This window comes from Zea mays, chromosome 2 (genome assembly GCF_902167145.1).
Source record: "Zea mays cultivar B73 chromosome 2, Zm-B73-REFERENCE-NAM-5.0, whole genome shotgun sequence".
Lineage (NCBI taxonomy): Eukaryota > Viridiplantae > Streptophyta > Magnoliopsida > Poales > Poaceae > Zea > Zea mays.
The window spans coordinates 179,021,855-179,046,996 of record NC_050097.1 but is presented as its reverse complement, the minus strand read 5'-3'; the positions used below and the strand labels follow the sequence as shown (position 1 = coordinate 179,046,996).

The 25,142-nt window shown below is 59.4% G+C and overlaps 1 non-coding gene across 1 annotated transcript; it reads right to left on the bottom strand.

The window, feature by feature from the left end:
* Nucleotides 1-22,522: 22,522 nt before the first annotated feature.
* Nucleotides 22,523-22,625, bottom strand: LOC118476583 (U6 spliceosomal RNA). Its single transcript, XR_004856762.1, has one exon. It is a non-coding gene; the product is annotated as a U6 spliceosomal RNA (small nuclear RNA).
* Between the last annotated feature and the right edge of the window lie 2,517 nt (nt 22,626-25,142).

Genomic DNA, 25,142 nt, shown 5'->3' with positions numbered 1-25,142 from the left:
TGTCCTCCGCCCGAGCAGGCGCTGCGCCCTTCCACGGGATCATCCCTGGGAAGCGCATCCAGCCCCTCGGACGACTCGACCTCCCCGTCTGCTTTGGGACGCCCTCCAACTTCCGAAGGGAGACCTTGACGTTCGAGGTGGTCGGGTTCCGAGGAACCTACCACGCGGTACTGGGAAGGCCATGCTACGCGAAGTTCATGGCCGTCCCCAACTACACCTACCTGAAGCTCAAGATGCCGGGCCCCAACGGGGTCATCACCGTCGGCCCCACGTACAAACACACGTTCGAATGCGACGTGGAGTGCGTGGAGTACGCCGAGGCCCTCGCTGAGTCCGAGGCCCTCATCGCCGACCTGGGGAACCTCTCCAAAGAGGTGCCAGATGCGAAGCGTCATGCCGGCAACTTCGAGCCAGCGGAGGCGGTTAAGGCCGTCCCTCTCGACCCCAGCGGCGACACCTCCAAGCAGATCCGGATCGGTTCCGGGCTCGACCCCAAATAGGAAGCAGTGCTCGTCGACTTTCTCCGCGCAAACGCCGACGTCTTTGCGTGGAGTCCCTCGGACATGCCCGGCATACCGAGGGATGTCGCCGAGCACTCGCTGGATATTCGGGCCGGAGCCCGACCCGTCAGGCAGCCTCTGCGCCGATTCGACGAGGAGAAGCGCAGAGTGATAGGCGAGGAGATCCACAAGCTAATGGCAGCAGGGTTCATCAAAGAGGTATTCCATCCCGAATGGCTTGCCAACCCTGTGCTTGTGAGGAAGAAAGGGGGGAAATGGCGGATGTGTGTAGACTACACTGGTCTCAACAAAGCATGTCCGAAGGTTCCCTACCCTCTGCCTCGCATCGATCAAATCGTGGATTCCACTGCTGGGTGCGAAACCCTGTCCTTCCTCGATGCCTACTCAGGGTATCACCAAATCCGGATGAAAGAGTCCGACCAGCTCGCGACTTCTTTCATCACGCCGTTCGGCATGTACTGCTATGTCACCATGCCGTTCGGTTTGAGGAATGCGGGCGCGACGTACCAGCGGTGCATGAACCATGTGTTCGGCGAACACATTGGACGCACAGTCGAGGCCTACGTCGATGACATCGTAGTCAAGACAAGGAAGGCTTCCGACCTCCTTTGCGACCTTGAAGTGACATTCCGATGTCTCAAGGCGAAAGGAGTCAAGCTCAATCCTGAGAAGTGTGTCTTCGGGGTGCCCCGAGGCATGCTCCTGGGGTTCATCGTCTCCGAGCGAGGCATCGAAGCCAACCCGGAGAAGATCGCAGCCATCACCAGCATGGGACCCATCAAGGACTTAAAAGGCGTACAGAGGGTCATGGGATGCCTCGCGGCCCTGAGCCGCTTCATCTCACGCCTCGGCGAAAGAGGCCTGCCTCTATACCGCCTCTTAAGGAAGGCCGAGTGTTTCGCTTGGACCCCTGAGGCCGAGGAAGCCCTCGGGAACCTGAAGGTGCTCCTTACAAAGGCGCCTGTCTTGGTGCTCCCAGCTGATGGAGAAGCCCTCTTGGTCTACGTCGCCGCTACCACTCAGGTGGTTAGCGCCGCGATTGTGGTCGAGAGGCAAGAGGAAGGGCATGCACTGCCCGTTCAGAGGCCAGTCTACTTCGTCAGCGAAGTACTGTCCGAGACCAAGATCCGCTACCCACAAGTTCAGAAGCTGCTGTATGCTGTGATCCTGACAAGGCGGAAGTTACGACACTACTTCGAATCTCATCCGGTAACTGTGGTGTCATCATTCCCCCTGGGGGAGATCATCCAGTGCCGAGAAGCCTCGGGCAGGATCGCAAAGTGGGCGGTGGAAATCATGGGCGAAACAATCTCGTTCGCCCCTCGGAAGGCCATCAAGTCCCAGGTGTTGGCGGACTTCGTGGCCGAATGGGTCGACACCCAGCTGCCGACGGCTCCGATCCAACCGGAGCTCTGGACCATGTTTTTCGACGGGTCGCTGATGAAGACAGGAGCCGGCGCGGGCCTGCTCTTCATCTCGCCCCTCGGAAAGCACCTGCGCTACGTACTGCGCCTCCATTTCCCGGCGTCCAACAATGTGGCCGAGTACGAAGCTTTGGTCAACGGGTTGCGGATCGCCATCGAGCTAGGGGTCGGACGCCTCGACGCCCGCGGTGACTCGCAGCTCGTCATCGACCAAGTCATGAAGAACTCCCACTGCCGCGACCCGAAGATGGAGGCCTACTGCGATGAGGTTCGGCGCCTGGAAGACAAGTTCTTCGGGCTCGAGCTCAACCACATCGCTCGGCGCTACAACGAGACTGCGGACGAGCTGGCTAAAATAGCCTCGGGGCGAACGACGGTCCCCCCGGACGTCTTCTCCCGGGATCTGCATCAACCCTCCGTCAAGATCGACGACGCGCCCGAGCCCGAGGCACCCTCGACTCAGCCCGAGGCACCCTCGGCTCGGCCCGAGGTACCCTCGGCTCAGCCCGAGGTACCCTCGGCCCCCGAAGCCGAGGCACTGAACGTCGAGGAGGAGCAGAGCGGGGCCACGCCTGATCGAGATTGGCAGGCCCCGTACCTTCAATATCTCCGCCGAGGAGAACTACCCCTCGACCAAGCCGAGGCTCGGCGGGTAGCGCGACGCGCCAAGTCATTCGTCTTGCTGGGCGATGAGGAGGAGCTCTACCACCGGAGCCCCTCGGGCATCCTCCAACGGTGCATCTCCATCGCCGAAGGTCAGGAACTCCTGCAAGAAATACACTCGGGGGCTTGCGGCCATCATGCAGCACCCCGAGCCCTTGTCGGGAATGCTTTCCGGCAAGGCTTCTACTGGCCAACGGCGGTGGCTGACGCCACTAGAATTGTCCGCACCTGCGAAGGGTGCCAATTCTATGCGAAGCAGACCCACCTGCCCGCTCAGGCTCTACAGACGATACCCATCACCTGGCCCTTCGCTGTATGGGGTCTGGACCTCGTCGGTCCCTTGCAGAAGGCGCCCGGGGGCTACACGCACCTGCTGGTCGCCATCGACAAATTCTCCAAGTGGATCGAGGTCCGACCCCTGAACAGCATCAGGTCCGAGCAGGCGGTGGCGTTCTTCACCAACATCATCCATCGCTTCGGGGTCCCAAACTCCATCATCACCGACAACGGTACCCAGTTCACCGGCAAAAAATTCTTGGATTTTTGCGAAGATCACCACATCCGGGTGGACTGGGCCGCCGTGGCTCATCCCATGTCGAATGGGCAAGTAGAACGTGCCAACGGCATGATCCTACAAGGGCTCAAGCCTCGGATCTACAACGGCCTCAACAAGTTCGGCAAGCGATGGATGAAGGAACTCCCCTCGGTGGTCTGGAGCCTAAGGACGACGCCGAGTCGTGCCACGGGTTTCACGCCGTTCTTCCTGGTCTACGGGGTCGAGGCTATCTTGCCCACTGACCTGGAATACGGCTCCCCGAGGACGAGGGCCTACACCGATCAAAGCAACCAAGCTAACCGAGAAGAATCGCTGGACCAGCTGGAAGAGGCTCGGGACAAGGCCTTACTACACTCGGCGCGGTACCAGCAGTCCCTGCGACGCTACCACGCCCGAGGGGTCCGGTCCCGAGACCTCCAGGTGGGCGATCTGGTGCTTCGGCTGCGGCAAGACGCCCGAGGGAGGCACAAGCTCACGCCCCCCCTGGGAGGGGCCATTCGTCATCGCCAAAGTTCTAAAGCCCGGAACATACAAGCTGGCCAACAATCAAGGCGAGATCTACGGCAACGCTTGGAACATCAAACAGCTACGTCGCTTCTACCCTTAAGATGTTTTCAAGTTGTTTATATACCTTGCACCCACGCAAAGTTTAGTCATCAAGGAAGGGTTGGCCTCGCCTCGGCAAAGCCCGACCCTCCCTCGGGGGCTAAAAGGGGGGAGACCCCCTCTGCGTCGAATTTTTCCTCGAAAAAGGATCCCTTTTTAGCAGAATTTCTTTCGTGCTTTTTGACTACTTCGAAAAGCGGATCCTGGAAACGACGGAGTACACGTAAGCAGCCAAGGCTGACCGAGCCGAGGGACTCCTACGCCTCCGGGATACGGATACCTCACTCATCACCTTCTGCGATAAGTAACTCACGTTCGGATAAAGCGACTCCGTGGACCGAACAAGTCTTCACGTTCGGAGGCTCTTCTGCCAAAGCGGTCCTTCAAGCTTTCTCGACTAAGTCGGGGACAGGGCCTCATGGACGGGTGAAAGTACGCGTAAGCGGCAAGGCCGACCGAGCCGAGGGACTCCCACGCCTCCGGGATACGGATACCTCACTCATCACCTTCCGCGAGAAGCAACTCTCGCCCACACAAACATCCCTGTTACCGATGGAAAGTCCAGATGCTCGAAATAAGAGGAAAGAAGACGCGGCTTTACAATGCAGCGAGGGTGTGTTTTCTGGCCTCGGCGGCCGCAGAAGGCACACGCTACAAGACGGTCTGATCCTGCAGGCTCGGGTCCTCACGCTGAAGGGGGCCATAGCACCCTCGGCATCGACGACGTCTTCAGCAAGGTCCGACCCAGCCTCGGGCGACGACGCGGTCCAAGGACTTCTCCCGGAATCCGGCCCGAGCAGGCGGCTCGGCCGGTTATCCCTGGGGCCTCGGCCAACCGACTTCCAAGGGCGCCAGCCCGACCCGAGGCCTCGGCTGATCGACTCCGGCGTCGGCTCCGCTGACGGAAGACCCGGCTAGGCTCCGGCAACCAGGTTCCCATTCTCGAGCTAACTCCGCCTCTGTTCATACTGATATCGCTACCCCTGGCCTCGGCTCATCGAAGAGCGGCCGAGGGGTCTCTTTAACTAAGCTAGAGGAGCCTCAGACAACAAGGCCGATCGAGCCGAGGGATTCCTACGCCTCCGGGATACGGATACCTCACTCATCACCTTGACACGGGGGCAACTCATGCTTGGCGAAGCGGTTCAGATAATCAACAGGCGAGACTTAGTGCTCGAAAAGGAGGAAAAAACACGGCTCCGTGCCGAAATTACATACATGTTCAGGCCTCGACAGCCGCAATGAACAAAAACACTGGCATTCGAAGTGCCATTACAAACGGAACTCCGGTTCCCCCTCCGCAGGTGCGAACAACCCCACTCCGAGGGGGAAGGCCTGCGGAGCAACGGAAGGCCGACGAACGACGCGCCGTCACCTGCTCCAGCAGCGGCGACGACGACGACTTCTGCTCCGGGGGGCCGAACAGCGGCAACGTCGACCTCAGGGTGGATGCCGCTGCCAGGAGGCCCCCGCTCGTGCCAAAACTCGTGAGGCAAGGACGGGCAGAAGGCCGTAGAGTTGGAGGTCAGTCCGTGGCCGGCCCTGGCTAGCTCGCCGGCAGAAGAACCTCTTCAAGCTGCCGTGGCGGATGCCGGCACCGCGAGCGGCTCCGAAGCCACTCGCGCCCGAGAGCCAGGCACGGTACAACTGCCAGCGCCACGGACGACGACCGCCCTTCCCTCCGATCACTGAGTGAAGGAGCGGGCCGCCGCCCGCGCAGGGGCCGACCCCAACTCGGCACTCTCCCCTCCCCAGCCTTGGTGATGAAAATCCTTGAGGCTGAGGGAGGGGCAGAGGTCGCAGCCCGGCTCGCTTTCTCCCACCATCAAGCCGGAGGTCGCCATCTCGGGCGACCGCCGGTGGAGGGGTGCGGCCGGGCTGCGTGATGAAAATCCTTGAAGCCGAACGATGGCTGAAAGGTACCAACTCCCACGGAGTTGCGTTCCTCCAACGAGGAGGCGGAAAGACAGCGGATACACCCCATCCGGGGGCTTGGAAGATGGGAGGACACGACGCATAAGGGAGAAAGAAGACATGGTTGCCTTCTGAAAGGAGTCTCCCTCCTTTTAAAGGCAACTCTCCCTACGTGCGCCCCCAAACGCCGCGGGCTGAGTCTTCTCCAACACGCTCCAAGGCCCTCCCCTGCGACTCGGGGGCTGGGTCCCGCATGTCATGCAAACCGGCTCAGAGCAGAAGAAGCCAAACCGCCGCGCGTGGTGCGCACAACCGCCCAGCGGTTACAAGCGACCCCCCACTTTTGCCCAGACCAACGGGCGGAAGGGGCGGGCAGCCATGCAGGCGGCATGCAACCGCGCCAGGTGGACGCGCTTCTCCGACTTCTGACACGCCAGCTTGGTGGCCCAGGCCCACGCGTCGCGCAACCAGCGCGCCAGTTGCTGCATGCAAGCAACCGCACCGCCACTTGTGCCACCGTCGCACCCCTTCGGTTGCGGAGCCTATGCCGCGACTCGGGGCGACCCAGCGCACGACCCAACAGTGCCAGCCTGGCGCGACGGTCAAAGCGGCCGAAAGTGGGCCGGCAGTAATGGCGGTGGCAGGCGGGCGGGCGCAGCAGTCACGTCGTCAGCCAGGCTCACGTCCCATCCTGGGACAGCAAGAGAGCCTCCTCCCACGGCGTGAAGACGGTGCACCCGTGATCCGTTCCTCGAACGGCTCGCGCACGCGCAACGGCCGCCCCGCCAACCACTCGCCCCGTCGCATTAACTCCGCGGCGGGACAGGCGGCGCTTCCTGCAGGAGAAGCGGACGACGCTTCGCCTTCGCCGTAATAACCGCGCCAAAAAAGGTACGCCACGACGTTCGATTTCGTATCCTTTTCCTTTTTTCCTCTTTCTCTATCTCTTGCAACAGGGACCGGGAAAGGAGGATACCCCGAAAAGGATCCTTCCCTGTGAAGGAACCGGGCTCCGAGCCCCCCTACTGATCAGAGGTTCAAAGGCTGGCCCACCGAAGGGTTCAACAGTCGCCTCAGATCACGTGGGCCCGACACCCACTACTAGTCAGGGGTTCGAAGGCCAGCCCCCCGAAGGGCTCCATGGCCGCCTCAGGCTACTCGGGCTCCGCGCCCATTACTGATCAGGGGTTCGAAGGCTGGCCCCCGAAGGGTTCACAGTCGCCTCAGACACCGAGCGAGGGATGACCAGGGGTACGTTCGATACATAACCGAGGCTCGGGCTGCGCTCCCGAGGTACCCTAGGACATTTCCGAGACCAGCGGGAGCGATCTTGTAACGGAATCCCATCGGAGGGAGGCATCGAGCCCTCGGACCCCGTCGCCAGGGGACCGGGTCCGGCAGATCACCCGCAGGTACTTTTGGGCGTGCCTCTGGGCCCCTAGCCGACCCCCAACGAACGGGGCACGGACGTCCACTCGGATTACCCGCTTGCAGCTCACCGGAGACACCATGTTCGGTGCCCATCGAGGGTAACATGGCGCACTCCCCCCCCTCCTCCTTGCGGAAAGGCGACGTAGGGGCGTATGTAAAAAGTCGAGTCTGTCCCTGATCGCCCTCTCGCCCTGTGCGGAGGCTCGGGGGCTGCTCTCGCAAACCCAGCTCCGGCCGAACCGTTGACAGCGTCAACATACCAGCCCGAGAGCTTGGGCCCCAACCGTGCACCCGGGCTACGGCCAGTTCGCATGAGGAAACGACCAGACCAGCCGAAGCGTTACGCAAGGTATTAAGACCTCGAAGGAGTAAAACCACTCCTCCGAGGCCTCGGGGGCTACACCCGGCGGGTGCGCTCGCGCGCACCCACCGGAACAAAATGCAACCGAGAAAGGCTGGTCCCCCTTGCAAAAAAGTGCGACGAAAGCCTCCAAGCGAGTGCTAACACTCCCTTCGAGGCTCGGGGGCTACTGTCGGGGACCATAATTAGGGGTACCCTCAAGACGCCTAATTCTCAGCTGGTAACCCCCATCAGCATAAAGCTGCAGAGGCCTGATGGGTGCGATTAAGTCAGGGATCAGTCCATACGAGTGACTTGATCACGCTTCACCCGAGCCTAGCCTCGGACTCGGGCAGCCGACCTCGAGGGACTTCCGTCCCGCCCGAGGCCCCCCTTTTTACGGCGGACACATCTCCGGCTCGCCCGAGGCCTTGGCTTCACTAAGAAGCAACCCTGACTAAATCGCCGCACCGACTGACCAAGTTGCAGGAGCATTTAACGCAAAGGTGGCCTGACACCTTTATCCTGACGCGCGCCCTCGGCAGAGCCGAAGTGACCGCCGTCACTCCGCCGCTCCACTGACCGGTCTGACAGAAGGACAGCGCCGCCTGCGCCACTCCGACTGCAGTGCCACTCGACAGAGTGAGTCTGACAGGCAGTCAGGCCTCACCAGAGGCGCCATAGGAAACTCCGCTCCGCCCGACCCCAGGGCTCGGACTCGGGCTAAGACCCGGAAGACGGCGAACTCCGCTCCGCCCGACCCAGGGCTCGGACTCGGGCTAAGACCCGGAAGACGGCGAACTCCGCTCCGCCCGACCCCAGGGCTCGGACTCGGGCTAAGACCCGGAAGACGGCGAACTCCGCTCCGCCCGACCCCAGGGCTCGGACTCAGGCTAAGACCCGGAAGACGGCGAACTCCGCTCCGCCCGACCCCAGGGTTCGGACTCGAGCTAAGACCTGGAAGACGACGAACTCCGCTCCGCCCGACCCCAGGGCTCGGACTCGGGCTCGGCCCCGGAAGACGACGAACTCCGCCTCGCCCGACCCCAGGGCTCGGACTCCGCCCTGGCCCCTACCGAACGATCTCCGCCTCGCCCGACCCAGGGGCTCGGGCTCGGCCTCGGCAACAGAAGGCAGACTCGACCTCAGCTTCGGAGGGGCCCCCACGTCGCCCGACCTCGGACGCGGGCCCGCCACGTCAACAGGGAGCGCCATCATCATCCTACCCCGAGCCGACTCGGGTCGCAGAGAACAAGACCGGTGTCCCATCTGGCTAGCTCCGCCAGATGGGCAATGATGGCGCCCCACAAGCTCTGTGACGACGGCGGCTCTCAGCTCTCTTACGGAAGCAGGGCGACGTCCGCAAGGAATCGACCGCCCCGACAGCTGTCCCTCCGCCAGGCTCCGTTGCTCCTCCGACAGCCACGACATCACGCCAGCAGGGTGCCAAGATCTCTCCGGCTGCCACATTGGCATGTACTTAGGGCGCTAGCTCTCTCTCCGCTAGACACGTAGCACTCTGCTACACCCCCACTGTACACCTGGATCCTCTCCTTACGCCTATAAAAGGAAGGACCAGGGCCTTCTCAGAGAAGGTTGGCCGCGCGGGACCGAGGACGGGACAGGCGCTCTCTTGGGGCCGCTCGCTTCCCTCACCCGCGTGGACGCTTGTAACCCCCCTACTGCAAGCGCACCCGACCTGGGCGCGGGACGAACACGAAGACCGCGGGACTTCCACCTCTCTCACGCTCGTCTCCGGCCACCTCGCCTCTCCCCCCTTCGCGCTCGCCCACGCGCTCGACCCATCTGGGCTGGGGCACGCAGCACACTCACTCATCGGCTTAGGGACCCCCCGGTCTCGAAACGCCGACAAGTGCCACTTGACAGAGTGAGGCTGACAGGCAGTCAGGCCTGGCCGCAGGCACCATAGGAAGCTCCGCTTCGCCCGACCCAGGGCTCGGACTCGGGCTAAGCCCCGGAAGACGGCGAACTCCGCTCCGCCCGACCCAGGGCTCGGACTCGGGCTAAGCCCCGGAAGACGGCGAACTCCGCTCCGCCCGACCCAGGGCTCGGACTCGGGCTAAGCCCCGGAAGACGGCGAACTCCGCTCCGCCCGACCCAAGGCTCGGACTCGGGCTAAGCCCCGGAAGACGGCGAACTCCGCTCCGCCCGACCCAGGGCTCGGACTTGGGCTCAGCCCCAGAAGACGGCGAACTCCGCTCCGCCCGACCCAGGGCTCGGACTCGGGCTAAGCCCCGGAAGACGGCAAACTCCGCTCCGCCCGACCCAGGGCTCGGACTTGGGCTCAGCCCCGGAAGACGACGAACTCCACTTCGCCCGACCCCAGGGCTCGGACTCCGCCCTGGCCTCAGCCGACGGTCTCCGCCTCGCCCGACCCAGGGGCTCGGACTCAACCTCGGCCACGAAAGACAGATTCGACCTCGACTTCGGAGGAGCCTCCACATCGCCCAACCTAGGGCGCGGACCGGCCACATCGACGGGAGGCGCCATCATTACCCTACCCCAAGCTGACTCAGGCTACGGGAAACGAGACCGGCGTCCCATCTGGCTTGCTCCGCCAGATAGGCAATGATGGCGCCCCGCACACTCCCTGACGACGACAGCTCTCCGCCCCCTTACGGAAGCAAGAGGACGTCAGCAAGGACTCGACAGCCCCGACAGCTGTCCTTCCGCCAGGCTCCGGTGCTCCTCCGACGGCCACGACATCACACGAACCGGGTGCCAAAACCTCTCCGGCCGCCACGATGGCGTGTACTTAGGGCGCTAGCTCTCCTCCGCTAGACACGTAGCACTCTGCTACACCCCCCATTGTACACCTGGATCCTCTCCTTACGCCTATAAAAGGAAGGACCAGGGCCCTCTTACAGGGGGTTGGCCGCGCGGGGACGAGGACGAGACAGGCGCTCGCGTAAGGCCGCTCGCTCCCTCACCCGCGTGGATGCTTGTAACCCCCTACTGCAAGCGCACCCGACCTGGGCGCGGGACGAACACGAAGGCCGCGGGATTTCCACCTCTCTCACGCCCGTCTCCGGCCACCTTTCTCCCCCCTTCGCGCTCGGCCTCGCGCCGACCCATCTGGGCTGGGGCACGCAGCGACATTTCACTCGTCGGCCCAGGGACCCCCCGATCTCGAAACGCCGACAGTTGGCGCGCCAGGTAGGGGCCTGCTGCGTGTTGACGAACAACTTCCCGTCAAGCTTCTAGATGGGAAGTCTCCAGCAACCTCTCCGGCCCGGGACGGTGCTCCGTTTCGGGAGTCTTGAGTTCATGTCCCTCGACGGCAGCTACGACATGATACTCCTTCCACCGCCGTGTGACAGCGACAATGGCGGCCGACAGCCCGCCCTCCGGCGGCGGAATCGACGACGTCTTCCCCGCGTGGTGGAAGAACAACATTCGAGCTCACCCCGTCCTCTCCCCCGCCGACGGAAGAGGAGGCGGGGCAACCAAGGCCAAGCAGAAGGCAGCGCCTCGTCGGCTGTCGAGCGAGTCGACGGCGCCAGCGCCCCAACGGGGGGCGCGTCGGGCATCGACCTCGCGTTTGAGACGAAGACGAGCGTCGTCTCCGCGCGACACGCTAATCCCGAGCAAACGGACGACGCCAGCACGCTCGCGAAAGGCTTGCTGGACGTCACCCTCGTACCTGAGACGACGGTGCAGTCAGTCCCCGACGTGACTTCATCACCGCCCGTCGACCAAGAGGTACCGACCGATTCCCATCTCACGCCTTTCGGATTCAGCCTCGACCCGCCAAGCGGCTTCGCTTTGGCGGACGCTCTCGTAGAGGTGAGTCCAAACCCTCTGGGGTTTCGTGTCCGGTCACCCTGGGACTGGATGACGGACGTCTCGACCTACGGGCCCTCGGGGACCGAGGAAGATGACGAGCCCGACTTCTGTTGGGATTTCTCTGGACTTGGCGACCCCAGTGCCATGCGGGACTTCATGACCGCATGCGACTACTGCCTTTCTAACTGTTCCGACGGTAGCCGCAGCCTCGGCGATGAGGACTGCGGCCCAAGCCGCGAATGTTTCCACGTCGATCTAGGGGGTCCCTCTGAAGGCAACCATCTCGGCATGCCGGAGGACGGTGATCTCCCTAGGCCGGTGCCTCACGTTGACATCCCACGGGAGCTAGCTGTGGTCCCCGTTCAGGCGGGGGGCCATGACCCACAGCTCGAGCAAATCCGCGGGGTGCAGGCCAGGCTCGACGAGGGAGCAGGAGCGCTTGAGCCAATCCGCCGGGACGTCGGGCAGGCGTGGGCGGGCCAACCTCCGGCCGGAGAAATGCGTCATCTACCCCAGGGCTTCCAGCACCGCATCGCCGACGATATCAGGGTCAGGCCGCCACCCGCATCCAGTGGGGTCGGCTAGAACCTGGCTGCAGCAGCAATGCTTCTCCGTGCGATGCCAGAGCCATCAACCACCGAGGGGCAGCGAATCCAGGGAGAGCTCAAGGATCTCCTAGAAGGCGCCGCGGTCCGACGGGCCGAGAGCTCCGCCTCCCGAAGGCAGGGGTACCCCTCGGAACATCATGCCGTGACTTCCCGATTGATGCGGGAAGCCTCGGTCTACACCGGGTGCACGCGCAACACAGCGCCTGCGGCCCTGGGACGCCTCGGCAACGAGCACCATCACCGCGACTGTCGGGCCCACCTCGACGAGAGGGTGCGCCGAGGCTACCACCCCAGGCGTGTCGGACGCTACGACAGCGGGGAGGATCGGAGTCCCTCGCCCGAACCACCCGGTCCGCAGGCCTTCAGCCGGGCCATACGACGGGCGCCGTTCCCGACCCGGTTCCGACCCCCGACTACTATCACAAAGTACTCGGGGGAGACGAGACCGGAGCTGTCGCTCACGGACTACCGGCTGGCCTGCCAACTGGGTGGAACGGACGATGACAACCTCATCATCCGCAACCTCCCCTGTTCCTCTCCGACACCGCTCGCGCCTGGTTGGAGCACCTGCCTCCGGGGCAGATCTCCAACTGGGACGACCTGGTCCAAGCCTTCGCCGGCAATTTCCAGGGCACGTACGTGCGCCCTGGAAACTCCTGGGACCTCCGGAGCTGCCGGCAACAGCCGGGAGAGTCTCTTCGGGACTACATCCGGCGATTCTCGAAGCAGCGCACCGAGCTGCCCAACATCACCGACTCGGATGTCATCGGCGCGTTCCTCGCCGGCACCACTTGCCGCGACCTGGTGAGCAAGCTGGGTCGCAAGACCCCCACCAGGGCGAGCGAGCTGATGGACATCGCCACCAAGTTCGCCTCTGGCCAGGAGGCGGTCGAGGCTATCTTCCGGAAGGACAAGCAGCCCCAGGGCCGCCCACCGGAAGATTCCCCCGAGGCATCAACTCAGCGCGACGCCAAGAAAAAGGGCAAGAAGAAGTCACAAGCGAAACGCGACATCGCCGACGCGGACCTTGTCGCCGCCGCCGAGTACAAGAACCCTCGGAAACCCCCCGGAGGTGCCAACCTCTTCGACAAGATGCTCAAGGAGTCGTGCCCCTACCACCAGGGGCCCGTCAAGCACACCCTTGAGGAGTGCGTCATGCTTCGGTGCCACTTCCACAGGGCCGGGCCACCCGCGGAGGGTGGCAGGGCCCGCGACGACGACAAGAAGTAAGATCACCAGGAAGGAGAGTTCCTCGAGGTCCGCGACTGCTTCATGATCTACGGTGGGCAAGCGGCGAACGCCTCGGCTCGGCACCGCAAGCAAGAGCGTCGGGAGGTCTGTTCGGTGAAGGTGGCGACGCCAGTCTACCTAGACTGGTCTGGCAAGCCCATCACCTTCAACCAAACCGACCACCCCGACCACGTGCCGAGCCCGGGGAAATACCCGCTCGTCGTCGACCCCGTCATCGGTAACGTCAGGCTCACCAAGGTCCTCATGGACGGAGGCAGCAGCCTCAACGTCATCTACGCCGAGACCCTCGGGCTCCTGCGTGTCGATCTGTCCTCGGTCCGGGCAGGCGCTGCGCCTTTCCACGGGATCATTCCCGGGAAGCGCGTCCAGCCCCTCGGACAACTCGACCTTCCCGTCTGCTTCGGAACACCCTCCAACTTCCGAAGGGAGACCCTGATGTTCGAGGTGGTCAGGTTCCGAGGAACCTACCACGCGGTACTGGGAAGGCCATGCTACGCGAAGTTCATGGCCGTCCCCAACTACACCTACCTCAAGCTCAAGATGTCGGGCCCCAACGGGGTCATCACCGTCGGCCCCATGTACAAACACGCGTTTGAATGCGACGTGGAGTACGCCGAGGCCCTCACCGAGTCTGAGGCCCTCATCGCGGACCTGGATAGCCTCTCTAAAGAGGTGCCAGACGTGAAGCGTCATGCCGGCAACTTCGAGCTAGCGGAGACGGTTAAGTCCGTCCCCCTCGACCCCAGCGGCGACGCCTCCAAGCAGATCCGGATCGGCTCCGAGCTCGATCCCAAATAGGAAGCAGTGCTCGTCGACTTTCTCCGCGCAAACACCGACGTTTTCGCGTGGAGTCCCTCGGACATGCCCGACATACCGAGGGATGTCGCCAAGCACTCGCTGGATATCTGAGCCGGAGCCCGACCCGTCAAGCAGCCTCTGCGCCGATTCGACGAAGAGAAGCGCAAAGCCATAGACGAGGAGATCCACAAGCTAATGGCGGCAGGGTTCATCAAAGAGGTATTCCATCCCGAATGGCTTGCCAATCCTGTGCTTGTGAGAAAGAAAGGAGGGAAATGGCGGATGTGTGTAGACTACACTGGTCTAAACAAAGCATGTCCGAAGGTTCCCTACCCTCTGCCTCGCATCGATCAAATCGTGGATTCCACTGCTGGGTGTGAAACCCTGTCTTTCCTCGATGCCTACTCAGGGTATCACCAAATCAGGATGAAAGAGTCCGACCAGCTCGCGACTTCTTTCATCACACCCTTCGGCATGTACTGCTATGTCACCATGCCGTTCGGCTTGAGGAATGCGGGTGCGACGTACCAGCGGTGCATGAACCATGTGTTCGGCGAACACATTGGCCGGACGGTCGAGGCCTACGTCGATGACATCGTAGTCAAGACGAGGAAAGCCTCCGACCTCCTTTCCGACCTTGAAGTGACATTCCGATGTCTCAAGGCGAAAGGCGTGAAGCTCAATCCCGAAAAGTGTGTCTTCGGGGTACCCCGAGGCATGCTCTTGGGGTTCATCGTCTCCGAGCGGGGCATCGAAGCCAACCCGGAGAAGATCGCAGCCATCACCAGCATGGGACCCATCAAGGACTTGAAGGGCGTACAGAGGGTCATGGGATGTCTCGCGGCTCTGAGCCGCTTCATCTCACGCCTCGGCGAAAGAGGTCTGCCTCTGTACCGCCTCTTAAGGAAGGCCGAGTGCTTCACTTGGACCCCTGAGGCCGAGGAAGCCCTCGGGAACCTGAAGGCGCTCCTTATGAATGCGCCTATCTTGGTGCCCCCAGCTGCCGGAGAAGCCCTCTTGATTTACGTCGCCGCGACCACTCAGGTGGTTAGCGCCGCGATTGTGGTCGAGAGGCAAGAAGAGGGGCATGCATTGCCCGTTCAGAGGCCAGTCTACTTCATCAACGAGGTACTGTCTGAAACCAAGATCCGCTACCCACAAGTTCAGAAGCTGCTGTACGCGGTGATCCTGACGCGGCGGAAGCTGCGACACTACTTCGAGTCTCATCCGGTAACTGTGGTGTCATCCTTCCCCCTGGGGGAGATCATCCAGTGCCGAGAGGCCTTAGGTAGGATTGCAAAGTGGGCGGTGGAAATCATGGGCGAAACAATCTCGTTCGCCCCTCGGAAGGCCATCAAGTCCCAGGTCTTGGCGGACTTCGTGGCTGAATGGGTCGACACCCAGCTCCCAACAGCTCCGATCCAACCGGAGCTCTGGACCATGTTCTTCGACGGGTCGCTGATGAAGACAGGAGCCGGCGCAGGCCTACTCTTCATCTCGCCCCTCGGGAAGCACCTACGCTATGTGCTACGCCTCCATTTCCCGGCGTCCAACAATGTGGCCGAGTATGAGGCTCTGGTCAACGGGTTGCAGATCGCCATCGAGCTAGGGGTCCGACGCCTCGACGCTCGCGGTGACTCGCAGCTCGTCATCGATCAAGTCATGAAGAACTCCCACTGCCGCGACCCGAAGATGGAGGCTTACTGCGATGAGGTTCGGCGCCTGGAAGACAAGTTCTACGGACTCGAGCTCAACCACATCGCCTGGCGCTACAACGAGACTGCGGACGAGCTGGCTAAAATAGCCTCGGGGCGAACAACGATTCCCCCGGACGTCTTCTCCCGAGACCTGCATCAACCCTTCGTCAAGATCGACGACACGCCCGAGCCCGAGGCACCGTCGGCCCAGCCCGAGGCACCCCCGACTCGGTCCGAGTCACCCTCGGCTCGGTCCGAGTCACCCTCGGTTCGGCCCGAGGTACCCTCGGCCCCCGAGGGCGAGACGCTGCACGTCGAGGGGGAGCGAAGCGGGGTCACGCCTGATCAAAACTGGCAGACCCCGTACCTGCAATATCTCCACCGAGGAGAGCTACCCCTCGACCGAGCCGAAGCTCGGCGGTTGGCGCGGCGCGCCAACTCGTTCGTCTTGCTGGGAGATGGGAAGGAGCTCTACCACCGCAGCCCCTCAGGCATCCTCCAGCGATGCATCTCCATCACCAAAGGTTAGGAACTCCTACGAGAGATACACTCGGGGGCTTGCGGTCATCACGCAGCACCTTGAGCCCTTGTCGGGAATTGTTTCCGACAAGGTTTCTACTGGCCGACGGCGGTGGCCGACGCCACTAGAATTGTCCGCACCTGCGAAGGGTGTCAGTTCTACGCAAGGCAGACCCACCTGCCCGCTCAGGCTCTGCAGACGATACCCATCACCTGGCCTTTTGCTGTGTGGGGTCTGGACCTCGTCGGCCCCTTGTAGAAGGCACCCAGGGGCTACACGCACCTGTTGGTCGCCATCGACAAATTCTCCAAGTGGATCGAGGTCCGACCCCTAAGCAGCATCAGGTCCGAGCAGGCGGTGGCGTTCTTCACCAACATCATCCATCGCTTCGGGGTCCCGAACTCCATCATCACCGACAACGGCACCCAAATCACTGGCAGGATGTTCCTGGACTTCTGCGAGGATCACCATATCCGGGTGGACTGGGCCGCCGTGGCTCACCCCATGACGAATGGGCAAGTACAGCGTGCCAACGGCATGATTCTACAAGGACTCAAGCCTCAGATCTACAACGACCTCAACAAGTTCGGCAAGCGATGGATGAAGGAACTCCCCTCTGTGGTCTGGAGCCTGAGGACAACGCCGAGCCGAGCCACGGGCTTCACGCCGTTCTTTCTAGTCTATGGGGCCGAGGCCATCTTGCCCACAGACTTAGAATACGGTTCCCCGAGGACGAAGGCCTATGCTGACCAAAGCAACCAAGCTAATCGAGAAGACTCGCTGGACCAGCTGGAAGAGGCTCGGGACAAGGCTTTACTACACTCGGCGTGGTACCAGCAGTCCCTGCGACGCTACCACGCCCGAGGGGTCTGGTCCCGAGACCTCCAGGTGGGCGACCTGGTGCTTCGGCTGCGACAAGACGCCCGAGGGCGGCACAAGCTCACGCCCCCCTAGGAGGGGCCGTTCGTCATCGCCGAAGTTCTGAAGCCCGGAACGTACAAGCTGGCCAACAGTCAAGGCGAGGTCTACAGCAACGCTTGGAACATCCAACAGCTACGTCGCTTCTACCCTTAAGATGCTTTCAAGTTGTTCATATACCTCGCTCCCGCGCAAAGTTTAGTCATCAAGGAAGGGTCAGCCTTGCCTCGGCAAAGCCCGACCCTCCCTCGGGGGCTAAAAGGGGGGAACCCCCTCTGCGTCGAAATTTTCCTCGAAAAAAAAGATCTTTTCTGCCAGAATGTCTTTCGTGCTTTTTGACTACTTCGAAAGTGGATCCTGAAAACGACGGAGTACACGTAAGCAGCCAAGGCTGACCGAGCCGAGGGACTCCTACGCCTCCGTGATACGGATACCTCACTCATCACCTTCTGCGATAAGTAACTCACGTTCGGATAAGTGATTCCGTGAATCGAACAAGTCTTCACGTTCGAAAGCTCCTCTGCCGAAGCGATTCTTCGAGCCTTCTCGACTACGTTGGTGACAGAACCCTATGGACGGGTAAGAGTGCGCGTAAGCGGCAAGGCCGACCGAGCCGAGGGACTCCTACGCCTCCGGGATACGGATACCTCACTCATCACCTTCCGCGAGAAGCAACTCTCGCTCGCACAGACAATTCTGTTACCGACGAAAAAGTCCAGATACTCAAAACAAGAGGAAAAGAGACGCAACTTTACAACACGGCGAGGGTGTGTTTGGGCCTCGGCGGCCGCAGAAAACACACGCTACAAGATAATCTGATCCTGCAGGCTCGGATCTCGACAGTTGAAGGGAGCCGCAGCACCCTCGGCGTCAACAACACCTTCGGCGAGGTCCGACCTAGCCTCGGACGGCGACGCGGTCCGAGGATCTCCACTCTGAAAGACGACTTCATCATCACGCCCGGGCCATCGCCGCCCGGGTCTCCTCCAAGAATCCGGCTCGAGAAGGCGGCTCGGCTGGTCACCCCGAGGCCTCGGCCAGCTGTCCTCCGAGGACATCAGCCCGGCCCGAGGCCTCGGCAGATCAATTCCGGCGTCGGTCCCGCTAACGGATGACCCGACCAGGCTCCGGCCGATCAAGTCTTCTTTCTCGAGCCAACTCCGCCTCTGTCCATGTTGACACCGCTACCCCTGGCCTCGGCTCATCGAAGAGAGGCTGAGGGGTTCCTTTAACTAAGCAAGAGAAGCCTCAGGCAGCAAGGCCGACCGAGCCGAGGGACTCCTACGCCTCCGGGATACGGACACCTCACTCGTCACCTTTGCACAGGGCAACTCACGCTTGGTGAAGCGGTTCAGACAACCAACAAGCGAGTCTTAGTGCTCGAAAATGAGGAATAAATACATACATGTTCAAGCCCCGACAGCCACAATGAACAAAAACACTGGCATTCAAAGTGCCATTACAAACGGAACTCCGGTTCCACCTCCGCAGGTATGAACAACCCCACTCGCTGGGGGGGCCTGCGGAGCAACAGAAGACCAACGGGCGGCTCGCCGTCGCCCGCTCCGGCAGCAACGACAACGACCCCCGCTCCGGGTGGCCGAACTGCAGCAGCGAGGGCCTCAGGGCGGACGCTGCCGCAACTTTGCCCTCGCCCACGCCGACGCTCGAGGGGCGAGGACAAGTACAAAGAGCCGGAGGCCCGAAGCGCGGATGGTGGCGGTGATCCCGTCGGCGACGGGGACTTCTCGAGCCGCCTCCACCTCGGCACCGATGACAGGGGCCGTCAGCCCTCCGGTAGATCCCCACTCAGATCCTCCCGGACGAGTGGGGCACCGACCTCCGCGTGGAGGCGCCGTACCAGTGCAAAGGCAGGACCGCCCCAGAACACGAACGCCGCCCTAGCAGCGCGCGATATCTTGGGCGGTCCTCCCGTGCACACGGCGCGGCAACCGCCTTCCGGGAGGAGGGGGCACCGGGAGCCAAGCCTTCGAGCCCGACGCGCTGAGGCTGACGACGCCTGCCGCCGACCCGCCCCGCGTTGTCGAAGTCCGACCCGCCCGTAGGGCCAGTGAGCGCCCTCTCCCTCGAACGCCGAAGGAGAGGCCGACCCACGAACCCGCGCGGAAGGTAGAGCTCTGGCTCAGTCCGGCCTCCACCCCAGCGAGGATGATGAACATCCTTGAAGCTGAGGGTGGGACCAAGATCGCAACCCGGCTTGCTTCTCCCCACCCAGGGGCTGGTGGTCACCGTCTCGGGTGACCACCGGCGAGGGGATGCAGCCGGGCTGACTGATGAAAATCCTTGAAGTCGAACGATGGCTGAAAGGTACCAACTCCTACGGAGTTGCGTTCCTCCAACGGCAAGGCGGAAGGACCACGGACATCCCCCATCCGGGGGCTCGGAAGGTGGAAAGACACGATGCATAAGGGAGCACGAAGACATGGTCGCCTTTCAAGGGGGTCGCCCTCCTTTTAAAGGCGACTCTCCCTACTCGCGTCCCCAACCGTCGTGGGCTGAGTCTTCTCCAACACGCTCCAAGGTCCTCCCCCTACGGCGCGGGGGCTGGGTCCCACACATCATGCAAGCCGGCCCAGAGCAGAAGAAGCCAAACCGCCGCGCGCGGTGCATGCAACCGCCCAGCGGTTACAAGCGGCCCTCCACTTTTGCCCAGACCAGCGGGCGAGAGGGCGGGCAGCCATGCAGGCGGCATGCAACCGCGCCAAGTGGGCGCACCTCTCCGACTTCCAGCGCGCCCAGCATGGAGGCCCAGGCCCACGCGTCATGCAACCGGCGTGCCGGATGCTACGTGTGAGCAACTGCACCGCCACTCGCGCCACTGCCACGCCTCCTCGACTGCGGAACTAGTACCATGACTCGAGGCAACCCTACGCACGACCCAGCAGCGCCAGCCTGGCGCGACGGTCAATGCGGCCAAAAATGGGTCGGCAGTAATGGCGGTGGCAGGCGGGCAGGAGCAGCAGTCACATCGTCAGCCAAGCTTACGTCCCATCCGGGGGCAGCGAGAGAACCCTCTCTCACGTCGTGAAGACGACGCGCCCGTGTTCCGTTCCTCGAACGGCTCGCGCACGCGCAACGGCCGCCACGCGAACCGCACGCCCCGTCGCATTAACTCCACGGCGGGAAAGGTGGCGCCTCTGGCAGGGGAAGCGAGCGACGTTTCGCCTTCGCCATAATGACCGCGTCAAAAAAGGTACGCCGCGTCGTTCAATTTCGTATCCTTTTCCTTTTCCTCTTTCTCTCTCTTACAACAGGGACCGGGAAAGGGGGATACCCCGAAAAGGATCCTTCTTTGTGAAGGAACCAGGCTCCGAGTCTCCCTACTGATCAGAGGTTCGAAGGCTGGCCCCTCGAAGGGTTCAACAGCCGCCTCAGAGCGCGTGGGCTCCACACCCACTACTGGTCAGAGGTTCGAAGGCCGGCCCCTTGGAAGGGTTCAATGACCGCCTCAGGCTACTCGAGCTTCGCACCCACTACTGATCAGGGGTTCGAAGGCTGGCCCTCAAAGGGTTCACAGCCGCCTCAGACACAGAGCGAGGGATGACCATGGGTACGTTCGATACATAACCAAGGCTCGGGCTGCGCTCCCGAGGTACCCTAGGACATTTCCGAGACCAGCGGTAACGATCTTGTAATGGAATCCCATCAGAGGGAGGCATCGAGCCCTCGGACCCCGTTGACATGGGACCGGGTCCGGCAGATCACCCGCAGGTACTTTTGGGCGCGCCTCTGGGCCTCTAACCGACCCCTAGCGAATGGGGCATGGACGTCCGCTCGGATTACCCGCCAGCAGCTCACCGGAGACACCATGTTCGGCACCCACCGAGGGCAACATGGCGCTTTTCCCCCTCCTCTTTGCGGAAAGGCGACGCAGGGGCGTATGTAAAAAAGTCGAGTCTATCCCTGATCGTCCTCTCACCCTGTGCAGAGGCTAGGGGGCTGCTCTCGCAAACCCGGCTCCGGCCAATCCGTTGACAGCGTCAACATACCAGCCCGAGAACTTGGGACCCGACCGTGCACCTGGGCTACGGCAGTTCGCATGAGGGAACGACCAGACCAGCCAAAGCATTGGGCGAGGCATTAAGACCTCGGAGGAGTCAAACCACTCCTCCGAGGCCTCGGGGGCTACACCCGGCAGGTGCGCTCGCGCGCACCCACCGGAACAAAACGCAACCGGGAAAGGCTGGTCCCCTTGCAAAAAAGTGCGACGAAAGCCTCCAAGCGAGTGCTAACACTCCCTTCGAGGCTCGGGGGCTACTGTCGGGGACCATAATTAGGGGTACCCTCAAGTCTCCTAATTCTCAGCTGGTAACCCCCATCAGCATAAAGCTGCAAAGGCCTGATGGGTGCGATTAAGTCAGGGATCGGTCCAATCGAGGCACTCCATCACGCCTCGCCCGAGCCTAGCCTCGGACAAGGGCAGCCGACCCCGGAGGATCCGAAGGTATTTTATCACGATTGGATGCGGTTAATGGATCCGAAGGTATATCTGTAACAATTTGTTGTATTCCAGAAGAGTGAACTAACCACAACATATACATTTCACTTTCGAGATTCATAACATATTTTAAGTGAATCATTTCTACTAGATTGGCATAAATATTTCATCATGATTGGAGCTACTTATTAATGGGTGAGGCACACCTAGTTGGAGCGCGAGGCACACGGTGGGTGGTCAGGACATGCAGGCTAATTGGGGTGCGGCAGGTAGCACGTCTGGTTGGATTGTGGTGAGTGGTCGTGCGTGCGGGCAGATTGCGGTGCAGTGGGTTGCGCATCGATGATCGATTTGTGTTAGTCAAGGTGATGGGTCCATCACCCTAGGTGATGAATAGAGTCATACATATATAGGCTAAGAATATCAAACATATGGATTATGTCGTGTTAATAAATGGTAGATCCAATTATTAGATGTACGTGAGTTTGTGCATGGATGTATGGTGCCGTGAACTAATCCCATATGTTTGTTTTAAGTCATTCAATAGTTTATTCATCTCGAGATTCGTGATATATTTGAAGTCGATCTTTTCTATCAGATTGGCATAAATATTTTATCACGATTGGACGCGGTTAATGGACCCGAAGGTATATTTGTAACCATTTATTGTATTCTAGAAGAGTGAGGCAAAGTAATAAAACCGAAAATGACTAATCTATTCTGCCTTTTATGCTGTATGAGTCACTGTTGTAACTATCTTATTATTCTTTTTTATCTTCTCCATTGAATTAACCTTCAAAGGAGAGTTAATTAAAGGGAGGAAACTTTGGTTTATTCATTTGTGTTGTCGTGTTTTTGATTCCAAAGCAAGTGATCAAGCTGCAATTGTATTGCTTTTGTGGTGATTGTAACAGGGACCTTAATGCAATGCTATAGTGGGGAGAGGCGGTAAAAATCTGATTGCAAGAACAAGGGACCTGGCGCGAAATGTCCTGGCGCGAAATGTCAAAAAAAATTGGACCATTTCTCGATTTGTGCGTGTCATCCTTGCGCAGGGGCCATGCTAATCTTCTCTGTATCGTTCCAATTTTATCGGATGTCTCCGAAGAGACAGTGCACAGCGCTTCGCTTCGACTTATAAGCCGGTGTTCCTAAGGTTTGCTGAGCAAGGTGGTTCTAAAAAAAAGTCTCGGCTCGCTTGCACCAGCCTAGCATGTGAATCGGACCGAAGCGCGTGGGCTGGACAGTCAGGGCGCAAGCTAGCAAAGCGGAACGGGGCGTTTCTTAATTAAGCTCTCCTCTTCCTCGATCAGTCGATCTAACCCATCAGCATCCGCTGTGCACGTGCGCGCTTTCTGGTCCTGGGTCCTGGCCCGGCCGGATGCATCTAAGCGCTGCTGGTGCTGGTAGTGAGTGACATTTGTTAACCCGCCCATCAGTACATTACGTACGGCTGATGTTATATTATATATACAGCTCGTGACTACACCCAAATCGAGTTTTGGTTATGTTCGTACATTCAAAAAGCTTCAAGAAGTTTGATTTAACTCGTGGGAAAAATAATTTCTGCGTGCTAGAAATCAGTGGCCGACGCAGGACAGAATTTCATGTGGGGGCCAAACAAAATCATAAGACACCTAGATAAGACTATAAAACAGATGTAACGCTGCATATAGAATCTAGTGATCGAACAATAGAAATTAAAATTTGAAAGAAGAGAAAAATATGAACAAGAAAACAGTACGTGTCAATGTTGCGATGGCTGAATGACTGAATTGCGCGGGTGTGTGAGCGCAGACAGAAGGGGGATGGACGGGCGGCAGCGACATTGGTGCGGCGACAGAGCCGGTGAGCGTAGAAGGGGAGCCAGGTGTGGCAGCAACATTGGGGTAACGCAGAAGGGGGCAGGCGACAAAGTTAGGACGAGTACAACAAGGGGATGACGACGATGGAGTCGAGCGCTTCTACCTTTTGTCGATCGGATACAACGATAACAGAACATAAGCGGAATTGGGCTGTTTTACAAAGTTGTGGAGTTCGATTGTTGGCATGATGGTGGATGTGTGCTGTATTTTTGCCTTCATGTACTTACTATTTTTTTTAAATCACATCATATTCAACATATATATAAGAAGACAAAAAAATGAGGTGGGGCTCCGGCCCCGTGGCTCCGCCCCTGCTACAAAATGAAGGTATTAGTATATACGGACGAGGATGATGACATGCGCTGAGTTAATTACTTCATTTATGATCGAGATGACATGTATATTCTTAGAAAACTCAACTTTCATAAAAGAAAACTAAAACTTTTTTAACTCGTTTGAGTGGTCACGACCGGCTCCAACAAGATCTGGTAAAGCGTTCTGTCATGTAAATATATCTGATAAAGTACTTCCCTACGCGCCCAACAACGCACGCTAAAGGCTCCTCTATTTTACTGGTGGGCACCGACGCTCTCCAAACGTGGCAGCCGTTCTCGTGTCCGCTAAAGCGAGTCTGCTCCTCGCTACATCTCTCGTTCGTAGAGTACAGCCTCCCGTGCGTTGTCGTCTATCGTTTTCATTTTTTGTCATTTCCGCTGCGTTGTCGTCTAGCGGGCGGGGATGATGTCATGCGCTGAGTTAATTACTTTATCTATGGTCGAGATGGTGTGTATATTCTTAAAAAACTCAACTATCATAAAAGAAAAATAAAACTTTTTTAGCTCAAATTTTTATCCAATTTCTCTAAACGTCGGGTTAAACAAATTTGAATGAAGTCATGGAAGCTCGTATTGTAAGAGGTGGTTAAAAAAATTTAAAGTTTGCCTGATAGTTTCACCGCTCGATTTAGAAAGATCTCAGATTTGAAGACATGGAAGCTAAATGTATCACATTAAAAGAGCCCAGGAGAAACTTAGACAAGGCGAGACAATAACGGTGCATCACAAAAAAAAACTCAAAGATATTGCATGCTTTATAAGCGCACACGGACGACCACTATTTCTAGGTATCGGAATATTATAAGGTAGAGCAGGTAATGAAGGTTCCATTTTTTAGTCTCCCGTGACATAGTAGATCCGGTCCATTTGGTCATGTACACCAGTGATGCACCCACGCATGCAGCCAGCAGCGCAATTAAGATGATAAACCGTGCAGACGAGGCTACCAGGTATCAATGCAGTAGACCTATCTGGTTATCGATTGAGATACATGGATTTTCGATTTTGTAAATTTAGGATGGAAGGGGCACCATCACAGGCACTTTTGTGGCACAGCCGCCCACCATGCCTACGAGGTCTGAAGTCGTGAGGAAGCAAGCAGGATCCCGTTGTCACCATCCACACATGTCATTCAAGACTTTTAGATACTCCGTATAAAGGTTTGGAACATATTTGAACAACTATCCAATTTTGGATCTAATTTTGTACCCTCATTTTATAAAATAACGAATTGTTAAAAATTGTTTTGGAAAATATGATCATTGATACGTTAAATTTTTTTGTTTGTAAGTAGTAGTTGCAAAAAATCATTTTATTTGATTTATATCTTTTTATTAAAGCCCATCCTATTTAATTAATGCAGTTATCCATAAAATAAGCTATTTTAAAAGGTGTATCTACTCCTATAATGCTCGTTTTGAATATTTTT